At 59.1% G+C, this 11,900-nt stretch overlaps 1 pseudogene; it reads right to left on the bottom strand.

The window, feature by feature from the left end:
- Positions 1-8,335: 8,335 nt before the first annotated feature.
- LOC125917548 (carcinoembryonic antigen-related cell adhesion molecule 19-like) lies at positions 8,336-11,517 on the bottom strand (annotated as a pseudogene).
- Between the last annotated feature and the right edge of the window lie 383 nt (positions 11,518-11,900).

Below are 11,900 nucleotides of genomic sequence, written 5' to 3'. Positions count from 1 at the left end.
TCGGATTCTGCGTCTCCCTCTCTCTGCGTCCCTCCCCTGCTCATGCTCTGTCTGTCTCTCTCAAAAATAAGTAAACATTAGGAAGAAAAGAAACAGGGATGGTGTAGGCCCTCCTCAGTTTTGTTGAGCACAATTAGCGTGACGCTCCCTGTCGGGACTTGAACCAGCACCTGGCGGAACTGGGCCCCCAACACGAGGTCTGGCTGGTGTCACCATTATTAAAAGGGCAGGCGCTGGACCCTGAGCCTCCACGACCCTGAGCAAGTTGTAGAGTCCGCCCCGCCGGGCCTCAGTTTCCTCATCTGTGAAATGGGAACAATGACAGTCCCCACCTCGTAGGGCCGTTGTAAAGATTAAGTGAGTAAACTGGCGTGAAATGGTTGCGACGATGCCCAGCACAGGGCAAAAGGCCAAGAAACCACTCATTGATTCAACAAATATTGGAAGGGCATCTCCTGCCTGCCGGGCACCGTTCTAAGCGCAAGTAGATAAATTCCCTGCCCCCTTGGGGGGTAAACAAATACAATACAAACCGTCCCGTGTCGGATGGACATAAGTGCGGTTGGGGCAAAAATAAAGCCAGGAAGGGGGGTTTGCGATTTTTCAGTTGGGGGTGGGGGAGGGGATCAGGAAAGGTTGCCTCTGAAAAGGTGACGTTGGCGATGCGGGGCGGGAGGGGGGGATCTGGGGAAAGGGTGTTGTCGACCGATGTGTTATTACTGATACCTCGATGTCTTCTGGGTCCCCGGCGCTTCTTGGGCCCCAGTGGCCTGCCTCCGGGCAGGGGGCTGTCCCTGTGGCTCAGCTGTCCCAGTTTGCTCCTCGGGCACCGTGTCCTGAGCTACCCTTGCAGGGCGGGGCTCTGATGGGGGGGGTTGCGAGAGGTGTGGGTGCGCTGGCGCCTTCTCTCCCCCGCCCCCCCACCCCACCCCCCCTGCCTGCAGCCTCACCTCACCCTTCTCTGTCCTGACCCAGGCCTCTCCCCTGAGCCCTGGGACCGCGTCTCAGAGTCATTCAGGACGCCTCCCCGAGCTGTCCCTGGGCGCCGCTCGCTCACCTTGTCCCGGACCGACCTTGGCATCAGGCCTGCTTCTGCTCCTCGTCCTCTTATCAAAGGGGTTGGTGACACTGTCCACCCGTCACTGGGACAGAGAGACCCAGGCCTCTGTCCCCGACGCTTCCCCACCAGCACGCCACATCCTGTGGCCCCTGCCTCTTAAATCTCTCTCCCACGTGTGCCTTTCTCTCCCTCCCTGGGGCCCCTGCCCTGGTCCAGGCACCCCTCCTGCCCTTTGTCTGGCTGCCCCCTCCCACGTCCTCCCAGGTTTCTGGCCCTGGTCTCGCCCTCCCTCCTTCCATGGTGCTCAGAACCTGCGTTACTCCCCGGCGCCCTGGGGAGAAAGCCCAGCTCCGTGGCCTGGCCCGTGGGGCCCTGCATGGCCTGGCCCCTGCCGGCTCGACTGGCCTCTCGGACATCCCTTCCTCCCGGGAACTCTGTGCTCTGGTTATTCCGCCTCCCTTCTGCCCTCCCGGCCCAGCACATCCCCGCTTCCCTCTGCTCTGTTTCATTGCTTGCCCAACTCCTCCTCCTCCTCCGGAAAGCCCTCCTGGACTCTCGGAAGGGGGGGTGGTGGTTAAGAGCACCCTGACCGCCCTGGCTGCTCACAGTCGGGGGGTGGGCCTGTCTCCCCATCTGGACTGTGAGTCCTGGGAGGGCAGGACCTGGGTCGTTGTGGTCACCACCGTGTCCCCATTGCCGGACAGCACAGGGTGGGGCGCAGAGCGCTTGTGGAAGTGGACACCAGGGGCGGATGACAGGGAGGCCTGGGTGTCTGGCGATTCGCTATCTGGTTGAGGAGCAGGAGGAGGCCGTGGCTCTGAAAGTACTGGAACAGGTCCAGGCTTTTGTCCAGACTCTGCCATGGCTCCCGACCACTCACAGCGTCTGCTGTCCTTGCCTTTCCGGATCCGCCCCATTCCCCACCTCCCCGCCCCTCCGCTGGTGCTCCCGGACACGAGCCTGGATCCTCGGTTCAAGTGAGAGCTGACGTTTCTCGAGCACCTACTGTGTGTTAGGCGCCGGGCTAGGCAGGAGGTTATGGGCATGAGTAGACAAAAGTCCCTGCCTCGGAGAACTGACCTTCTTTCTGTCTGGCGAGATAATCAGTAGGTGAATAAACACAACCACACAGAGCTTTGTATCAGGTGGGGATAATGCCATGGGGAAAAAGAAAGCAGGGGAGGGAGTGGAGGGGGCCTGGGCGCTGCCTTATGTCGGGCAGTGAGAAGACGTTGTAGGAGGCGACCCTGGAGTAGAGACTGAATAAGGGAGCCGTGCTGAATCCAGGGGAAGAGCATCCCAGGCAGCGGGCACAGCAGTGCCAAGGTCCTGAGGCAGGAGCGTGAGGAAGAGTGAGGGGGCCGCTGAAGGAACAGGGGCGGATCTGGCAGGCCTCACGGGCCGCCGGCGGATTTTGGCTTTTGCTCTGACGCTGGAGCCATGGAAGGGCTTTGAGCAGAGAACGGATGGGGGCTTGACACTTAGGTGTTTGTAGAAACTTCTGGCTGCGTGTGGGTAACAGACTGGCGTGGAGGGGGTGGCGGCGGGGCTGGGAGGGGCTGAGGAGGTGACTGCGGTAGTCCAGCTGTGTCCCGTATGGTGGCCACGGGCCGCTAACTTCTCTGAACCGAGATGAGCTATGAGTAAAAGGTACCCGGGCATTTTGTCCTGTGTACGTGGCTCCCATCCTTCCTGCCGGATGGCACCAAAGCGGACACCCGGGAGGGGGGAAACGGCCGGACCGTGGGTACGTTTTACAGAGAGGCTCTTATTCAGGTTGACGGCATTGGCCTTACCTTGTCCCGCAGCCCCCTCCCTCCCCGCTGAGGATCTATTTTGCAGACCGGGAAACTGAGGCTCAGGGCCATTGGCTCAGGAGGCTGGAATGGGTGCGTCTTATCACAGCAGGCTGGGGACAAGGTTCTCCGGTCTTGTCAGCTCACTTCCACCCCCCACCCCCACCCCAAGCCCTCTTATCTGACCAGCCACGTCACTAAGTTCCCTAGGGAGCCGGCCCGGGGCCCTGTCCTTCATGGAGACCCCACCCACCGCGGACCTAATCAGTATTTGTTAGATGGAAACTAGCCTGGGCCCCTTGTGGCAAGACCCTTGTCCTCTCCTTCCCCTGGCAGAGACCTTGGAGCTGAGGGGCTGGAGCTAATCCCTCAGCGAGAGGCCAAAGTGGGTTTCTGACCCCCTTCCCTCCCCTTATCTGGTGAGAGGAGGCCCAGAGTGCTGCAATATTTACTCAGGGACCTGACCTCAAGGTGTGGTTTCCTGTGCCCGCCTGGCAAGGTCTGGGCTTGGTCCGGGGGAGGCTGTCCTTGGGGAGAAAGGACCCCAGATCCCCTAAAGTCCTCACCCCCCGGGAAGAGCACTGGGGCTACCATGCAGGCGCGGGCCGGCGGGTGGATCTGAGGAGCCTCAGCCCTTTAGCACGGGCTTTGCCCTTTGTCTGGACACCCACCCCCCGCTTCTGTCCTCTCACCTCATTCACCCGGGTTTTTCCTCGTCCTTCAATCATTTCACAAATATTTATCGAGCACCGACTATCTGCCAGGCTGCGCTGGGGATACGGGCAACATCGCTTTCCTTGTTGGGCTTCATCCCATTGGAGGGAGATGAACGCTAATCGAAAAACCGATAAGGCATATCACGTCAGGGACAGACAACTGCTATAAAAAAATAAAGTAGGGCAAGAGGGTAGGGAGTGACCAGGGAGGTCAGGGAGGGCCATGTGAGCGGGGAGCTGGAGGACGTGGTGGGATCTGTGAAGGAACATAGGGGGAAGGGCGCTTTTGGCTGTTGGCACAGCAGGTGCAAAGGCCCTGAGGCAAGAAGGTCTTTGGTAAGGGTGAGGACAGTGAGGAGGCTGGTGTGGCCGGAGCTGAGGGAGGGAGGGAGGGGGCAGTGGGAAGAGGTGGTTACACGGGAAGCAGGGGACATAGGGAGTAAGATTTTGGATGCAAGATGACCCATTATAGGCTAGTCGGGTGCATTTTATCCATCAGGAATACGGGAGGGGGGCGCGGATTTGGATTTAGAGTCAGGGAAAAACAATTGAATAACTTTTTATTCTGGAACATCTCCAGATTCCACGCACTCCTCGAAAGTAGAGGGGAGAGCGATGGCTCCCTGCCCATCCCCCAGCTCCTGCCAGTCACGCCCCCCTTCCCCCACCCACCCACCCCTCGCCCCGGAGTGTTTCCTTCAAATATTCGGTCAGTATTGTTCAGGGTTCCTGTCTGTCCTAAACATCATCCCTTCCTCAGCTTCCCTGGGGCATACTTTTCTTTCCTTTTTTACGATTTTATTTTATTAAGGACATTTTTTAATGTTCATTTTTTGAGAGAGAGAGAGAGAGAGAGAGAACAAGTGGGGGAGGGGCAGAGAGCGGGGGAGACCCAGAATCCGAAGCAGGCCCCGGGCTCCAGAGCTGTGGGCACAAAGCCTGACGCGGGGCTCGAACCCCCCAACGGTGAGATCGTGACCCGAGCCGGAGTCGGACGCCTTCGCCGACCGAGCCAGCCAGGCGCCCCAGGGGTACGATGTTCTATAGCATCAAGTTCACCCGGTGCGGCGGTCCCCAAATCTAGTTGGAGAACGTCTTCGCCGCCCCCGGAAAGTTTCCCCGTGCCAGGAGGCAGAACTGGCCCAATCGTTTGAAATGTCTACTCCTGCGGTGGACTGCTCTCCTCCAAGTCTTCCATAGAATCCCAGCGTGCACCACAGGTGAAGATCCCCGGGTCTAAACTCCCGGGCTCCCCGCGGGCCCCCGGGTTCAGGAAGGGGCCTGCACCCCTACGGGCGGTTCGACCCCCGCGGCCAGTCTTCAGAGTGCGATGCCCTTTGCGTACAAAGAGGTTGAGCTCGGGAGGGAAGGGTTTTCCCCATGAATCATAATCAGTCCTGGTCATGGGCCAGCCCGTTTCCTTCCCCAGACGGTCACTTCCTCATCGGTATAACGAGGAGCCACGGCCCTGAGAATGCAGTGGTGACCGGGACTCAGGGGAAGGGAGTGGCGGTCCGCCGGGAGCCCCGGTGGGCAGAGCTCGGGTGGAGAGAGAGGGCGAAGGACCCCAGGGGCTCCTCGTCCCAGCCGAGGACATTGGCTCTTCCAAACCCGACCCGGGGCCTGAAACTCCACCATCGGCGTTGGCCTCTCTGCATGCCGCCTCGTGGAAGGCAGATCCCCTCCGCCGGGCCGGGCCGGGCCGATCCAGGCGGCCCGGGTTACGTTTGGTCCTTCTTCACGGGCCGGAATGAGTAGAGGAGAAAGCCAGATGTTAGAAAGACCCTGGTTCTATTTCCGGTGGGTCCGTTTTGCGCCCTGTGTGACCTGAACGTCCTTAGCCTCGGTTTGCCCATCCGTAAAATGGGAACGGTCACAGCGCCTCCCTGAGTAAACTTGTGAGGATAAAATGAAGCTAATCAGCGTGAAGGGCATGTTATGTCGCCCCCCCCCGGCCAGCAAGCTTCCTGAGAGGAGGCACTTGTCTGGTTTCTCTTCTCGTCTCTGCAGCCCGGGTGGGTTCATTCAACACAGCTCGGCGGACGGTAGGTGCCCGGTGAACATTTGTCGATGAATGAGTGGAGGCTGCGGATATGTAGATAACGAGGATCCGCACACGTTCCCGTGTGTCACATACGTTCCTTGAGCCCTTGCCCCGTGCCTGTCCTGCTGCCTGGTGCCGGGACCCATCAGTGACCCCGGCGGCCCCGGCCCTGCCCTTCCGGCGCCTACAGTCCAGTGGAGAGACGAGTCTGTCCCTAGACGGTGACCAGCCAGAGTGGGCAGGGCTGAAGCGGATAAACTCAGAAGGGGCTGAACCAGCTGGAGGGTCAGGGAGGGCTTCCCGGAGGAAGAGGTGTCTGAGCTGAGACCTGGGAGATGAGTGGGGGTGGGGCAGGCAGGGTGGAGTGCCGTGCCTGCGGGCATGCCCCCAGCACAGGGAGCCAAAAGTGAAGGGCCTAGAAGCAGTTCGGTCTGGTGGACTGTAGACCGCAGATCTCAGGGTGGGGGTGAGGGTCAGGGGTGCTGAGAGAGGCCGAGGGGCCTCCTGGAGCCAGACCTCCCAGAGATTTGCAGGCTGTGGCGAGAAGCTTGGACTTTAAGGGCACTGGGGAGCCATGGATGATGGTTCTGAGCAGGGAGAGGCAGTACTGAGTTTGGGATTCAGAAAGATCCCTTGGGCTGTCTTGTGGGGGGGGAGGGTAGGAGGGGGCAGGAGACCAGGGAGGAGGTGACGGGGAGAAATGTCCTGGCCCAGGGCTGGGCTGTAGAGACACCAATCTCAGGAGGCCCTAGGAGGCGGGTTCTGGTGCTTGTCCTTCCCTGAGGGTAGAAGGCGCCTATGCTTTGGGCCTGGGCAGCTGGGTGCATTCTCAGGGCACCCAGAAGGGGGAACAAAGGCGCAGAGGCCAAGGACAGGTGCAGGGAGGTGGGGTGCGAGAGGCTCCAAGCGGCCCGGGAGCTTGTCTGTGGGTCTGCACGGTCCTCTGCTGCCCCCTGCTTGTTCTGTGTTGACATGGGTCCTGCCTGCAAACCGGCTTTAGGACGGACCCGATCAACTCACACCCCAACCGGTGACAGAAGATGACATTTCTGGGGCGGCCATGCTGCAGGGTGCACCCACGTGCACTGTCTCCACCCCCCCCCCCCCGGGCGCTGCCCCCCGTGGTCAAACCCGACACCCGGGTGTCCCCCCCCCCCGGCCCCCCCCCCCCCCCAGCTTTCTCCTTCGCGACGTCACACCCCCCGCGGAGATTATGTTTGACGCCGCGTGTTGTCAGTTCTCTGACGGCAGGGACCCCTGTTTCGTTCTCGGCTGTCTCCTCGGGGGCTACGACCACTGCATACAGCAGGTGGTCAATAAATGTTTGTTGCACTGATGAAGCAACAAGTTATTGTTTTTAAAGGTTTCTGGTGAAATTCTTTTTTCTTTTTAAGTTTATTTTTTAAATTTATTTATCTTTGAGAGAGTGAGAGCGTGAGCAGGGGCGGGGCAGAGAGAGGGGATCCGAAGCAGGCCCTGCACTGTCAGCGCGGAGCCTGACGTGGGGCTCGAACCCACAAGCTGCTAGATCATGCCCTGAGCCCAAATCAAGAGTCAGGTGTCCAACTGACTGAGCCACCCAGGCGCCCCTGAAATTCTTTTCTTTTTTTTTAAGTTTATTTATTTAGCTTGAGAGAGAGAGAGAGAGAGAGAAAGGGAGAGGCAGAGAAAGAGAGAGAGAGTATCCCAAGCAGGCTCCATACTGTCAGCACAGAGCCCGATGCGGGGCTTGAATTCCCAAACCGTGAGATCGTGAGCTGAGCCGAAATCAAGAGTCAGCCACTTAACACACTGGGCCACCCAGGTGCCCCACAAACGAGTTATTGGAGCTTAACCGATGCCACCCGGGGCCCCCCCAGGATCCTTAACTTGATCATAGCTGCAAAGTCCCTTTTGCCATGTAAGGTAACATTCACAGGACATTAGGACGCAGACGACTTTGAGGGGCCGTTATCAGCCTACCAGTCTTTTTTCAGCTCCCGGATAAATAAATAAATAAATAAATAAAAGCGACCGTCCGTTATGCTTTATTTGTCCTGTGCCCTCTACCGCTCCCATCTCCCTGAACTCACCTCCCTCCCTTTCCCTCTTCCTTCCTCTGCTCCCATCACCCTGGCCTCTTTATTGCCCCTTGAACTCCCCAGGCACCGTCCTACCTCAGGGCCTTTGCACTTGCTGCTTCTTTGCCTGGAATGCTCTCCCTCCAGATCCCTATATGGCTTCCCCTCCCTCCCCCTTTAGGTCTTGGCTCATTGTCACCTTCTCAGCAGCCTTCTCTGCCCTTCCTGTGTTTCAAATCACGATCCCTCGGGGCGCCTGGGTGGCTCAGTCGGTTGAGCATCCAAATCCTGATTTCAGCTCAGGTCATGATCTCACGGTCCTGGGATTGAACCCTGCGTCGGGCACCACACTGAGTGTGGAGCCTGCCTGGGATTCTGTCCCTCTCGCTCCCTCTGCCCCTCCCTCACTTGCACGCACATGCGCGCTCTCTCTCTCTCTCTCAAAAAGTAAAATCCCAATCCCTCAATACTCCCAGCCCCCCTTCTCTCTTTATCTCCCCAGTGGCCTCATCACCATCCAACACACCACATGTGTTACTTCGCTCCTTGACTCTCTCCCCTGCCACAGCGCCCCTCTAGGGGAACAGAAGGGATTGTCTGTTTTGTTCCCTCCCAAAGCTGCAAGATCCAGAACTGTGCATAACACGCGGCTTGTTTATTGCTGAGTGAGTGAATAAATTAAGGGGCTACAGACTGGGCCCACATTTGGGGCCTGGGGTTGGGTGGGGGCTGAGAGGTCCTTGGTACGATTCGGGCCGGGGGTGGGGGCAATGGGCAGAAATTGGCCACAGGTTCTGAAAGACGGAGTCTGGAGAGGGGCGGGGTCTGCCCCTGCCTGGGCAGGGAAGGGGTCTTACCCGGTAACTGACCAGGTCTGTCGTCTGGGGTCACAGCCCGTGAGGCCAGCCCTCCCTGCCATGTGCCTTATCCTAGGGGGCCTGTGTGGTGGGGGGCTGCCTTGTCCCAAGGGGCGAGGGGCTCCAAGGACAACCAGGGAGCAGGGGTGGGGCGTCGCGAGCTGACGGTCAGAAGCCCGGCCAAGTAGGCGCCGGTGAGGTCTGGCTAGAGGCAGGCCCAAGCCCCAAGTATCTCCCCCCCCCCAAGTATCCAGTGTGTGGGGGGGTACTTTGGGTTGGGACAAGGAAAGCCTGTCTTTCACAGGCACGTGGCCCAGGCCAGGTTGCTGGAAGGACCAGAACTGAGTGTGGGTTGTATACTCAGACCCATCATGATCTCTTGCCCCCCGCCCGGGACACCTGCCCAAGTCTTCGTTGGAGTCCACCTCGTTGGCCCCACGGCCCTGGTGGCCTGGTCCTGTGGGGTCTCTGGTACGGCTTTTCTGCGGGCGCCAGGTCCCAGGGGAGGGCTGAGGCCGTCGCCCTTCCAGGGCCCTGGGACCCCTTCAGGGCCTTGGCATGAGCTGGCAGTAAGGAGCAGGGTCGGGGTTCAGCAGGTCCTGGTGGGGGAGGGAGAGAAGGGGGTTGCGGGTGGGGGGGTCAGGGTCAGGGGGGAGCCAGGCAGAGGCTGAGAGATACACGCAGAGAAATGCACACAGACACACGGGGACACAGAGATCCAGGGGCGGACAGGAGGGGACAGAGAGGGGCTGGGACCCAGACCCAGAACGGGTTCCCCGCGGTGGGGTCTGACGCAGGCCCCGACCTGCTGTGTGACCCTGGGCACCGCCCTTGCCTCTCCGGGCTTCATTTCCTCCTGTGCAAACTCACAGCCTTGGAATCCTTCTAAGAGGGAGGAAAGTGCCTCCCCAGGAGGGGGGAGGCTGTACCGTGTACAACTACGGACCCTGAGAGCAGGTGGACAGTGGGTGAGGGGGCCCCTCCCGCCCCGCCGTCCTCCCCTCCCCTCCCGCTTCCCAGCTCCGCACCTGATAGTGGTGGTTCTCGGGCAGGGGCAGGGGCTGCAAGGGAAGAGCACGGGTGAGCCGGGCGCCTCCAACCTTTGACCTTTGCTGTGAGGACAGGCACCGGCGGTGGCACGTCCATGACCCCTTTAGCGCTCGGCCTCCCGTCCACACCTGCCCTTCTGAGCTTCTCCGTTTCAGCTTTTGAAATTGCCGCTCTCGTTCAGTTCACTCTTTCTTATTATCAGCCCTTCCCACCGATAATAAGGGGAGTATCTGCTCCGCGTAGAAACTACAGCCAAGCGGCAGAGAAAATAAAGTCCCCCACCAGCCTCCGTGCCCCAGAGACAAAGGCTCTTCAGGTTGGGTCCCTTCTGGTCTCTTTTCCCGGTGGCTCGAGAGCAGGGAGCATCCCAGAGAGAGTCGCGTTCCCACGCGACTTGTGTGGGACAAGGTGCCGGGCCCCACAGCGGGCTCCCAGGGGAGGCACCAGGTGGGCTTTGGGGGGAGGGGGCGGGGCTCACCATGGCGGTGTTCGCAGACCCCGGGTCACCGAGGGGGGACACCAGGAGGGTCGGAGATGGCATCACTTCGTAGATGTTCTCGTCACCTGAAGCAGAGGACAAGGGAGGAACCGGCTGACAGGTGGCCCACAGGCCCGTGCTGGCTGCTATCGGCATTCATTCGTTCGGCCAACATTTGTGCAAAGCCCTCTTCTTGCCCAGCCCGGTGCTGGGGACACAGCGGTGACCGAGGCAGTGCTGGCCCTGCCCTCCTGGGGCTCACAGTCTGGTGGGGGAGCCAGGTCTGTCCCCAGAGTGGGTAGGGTGAGTGGCGGAGCCCAGGGCTCCTGGAGGTGGGTCAAGGTGGGCTTCCTGGAGGAGGGGACGTCTGAGACTGAAGAGAGAGCTACGCAAAAGCAAGAGTGAGTAGGTGCAGAGGCCTGGTGGAAACAGCCTCGTGTTTGAAGGGCGATGATATGTTTGGCCTGTCTGCATTATATATATATATATATATATATATATATAGTCTGTTTTTTATTGTTTTCTTTTTGAGGCTGGGAATGTTATATGTGGGAGACGAAGCCAGGAAAGATGGTGGGGACCAGCGTATGGGGGTCTTGAGAGCCATGTTAAGGAGGCTGAGCCTGTCCTACAGACACTGGGGAGCCATGGAGGGCCTTTGAGCAGAGAGGAGTGACAGGGTGAGAGTTTTGGAAGAGGAGGGACTTCCGGCTTACCGGCATTGTGGTTGGGCTGCGCCTCTGGCTTCTCTGTGGTTGTCGTCCTGGGGACACACGGAGGGGGGCCTGTGTTAGGGCGCTCAGGTGGGCGGAGAGAGACTCAGAGAAGCTGGAAAGCCCATCAGCCCATCAGAGAGAGAGATGGTCTGGTCCCTGCTTCAGAGTGAGCCAGGACAAGACGTGCCCCATCCCCCCTGCCCCTTCTCCCATAATCTCCAGCCACAGAGCCCTTCCTCAGTTTCCCCAGCCACTACTGTGTGCCAACGACCGATGCCACTATTCATACAGACCATCTAAATCCAGGCGCCCCTGGATACCCTTATTTAAAAAACACACTTGAGGGTGCCCCGGGGGGGCTCAGTCAGTTAAGCATCTGGCTCTTGATTTTGGCTCAGGTCATGATCTCACCGTTGGTGGGATCGAGCCCTGCCGTCGGGCTCCACTCTGACCGCATGGAGCCTGCTTGGGATTTTCTCTCTCTCTCTCTCTGCCCCTCTCCCGCTCATTCTGTCTCCCTCCTTCTCTCTTTCTCCCTCAAAATAAATAAGTAAGCTTTAAAAAAAATAAAAAAAAATACACTCGACATCATTGCAGCAAATTCATCAACTCACTGAACAAATATTTACAGAACACAGACCGTGGGCTGGGCCCTGTTGAAGCCACTGGGGACACAGCTGGGAACAAGACCGACAAGGACCCCTGGCCTCCTGGAGCAGGCATTCTAGTGGGGAGAGAGAGAGAAGTCCTATAAGTGACTGGCAGTAGAAGGTCAGGGAGTGAAAAGTGCTATGAAGGAAAATGAAGGTGGAAAGGGGCAGAGGGTAGAGGGGGTGTGCGTGCAGTTTCAAATAGGATGGTGTGGGGAGCCTCACTGAGAGGGTGACATTTGAGAAAAGGCCTGATGCAGGCAAGGGAATCAGCTATGCAGAAATCATGGGAAGAGAGTTCTAACAGCTTGTGCAAAGGCCCTGAGGCAGGAGCAGGAATAGCAAAGGAACAGCAAAGACAGGGGTGTGGCTGGGGCAGAGAGTGTAAGGGGGAGGGGGGAAGAGGGGAGGTTAGAGGGGTTTAGTGGGTCAAGCTAGGTCTTGTGTCCATGGTGAGGACTTTGGCCTTGACT

The sequence above is a fragment of the Panthera uncia genome, unplaced genomic scaffold (genome assembly GCF_023721935.1).
Source record: "Panthera uncia isolate 11264 unplaced genomic scaffold, Puncia_PCG_1.0 HiC_scaffold_1987, whole genome shotgun sequence".
Classification (NCBI taxonomy): Eukaryota; Metazoa; Chordata; class Mammalia; order Carnivora; family Felidae; genus Panthera; species Panthera uncia.
The sequence above is the reverse complement of the archived record's forward strand: the minus strand, read 5'-3'. Positions and strand labels throughout refer to the sequence as shown.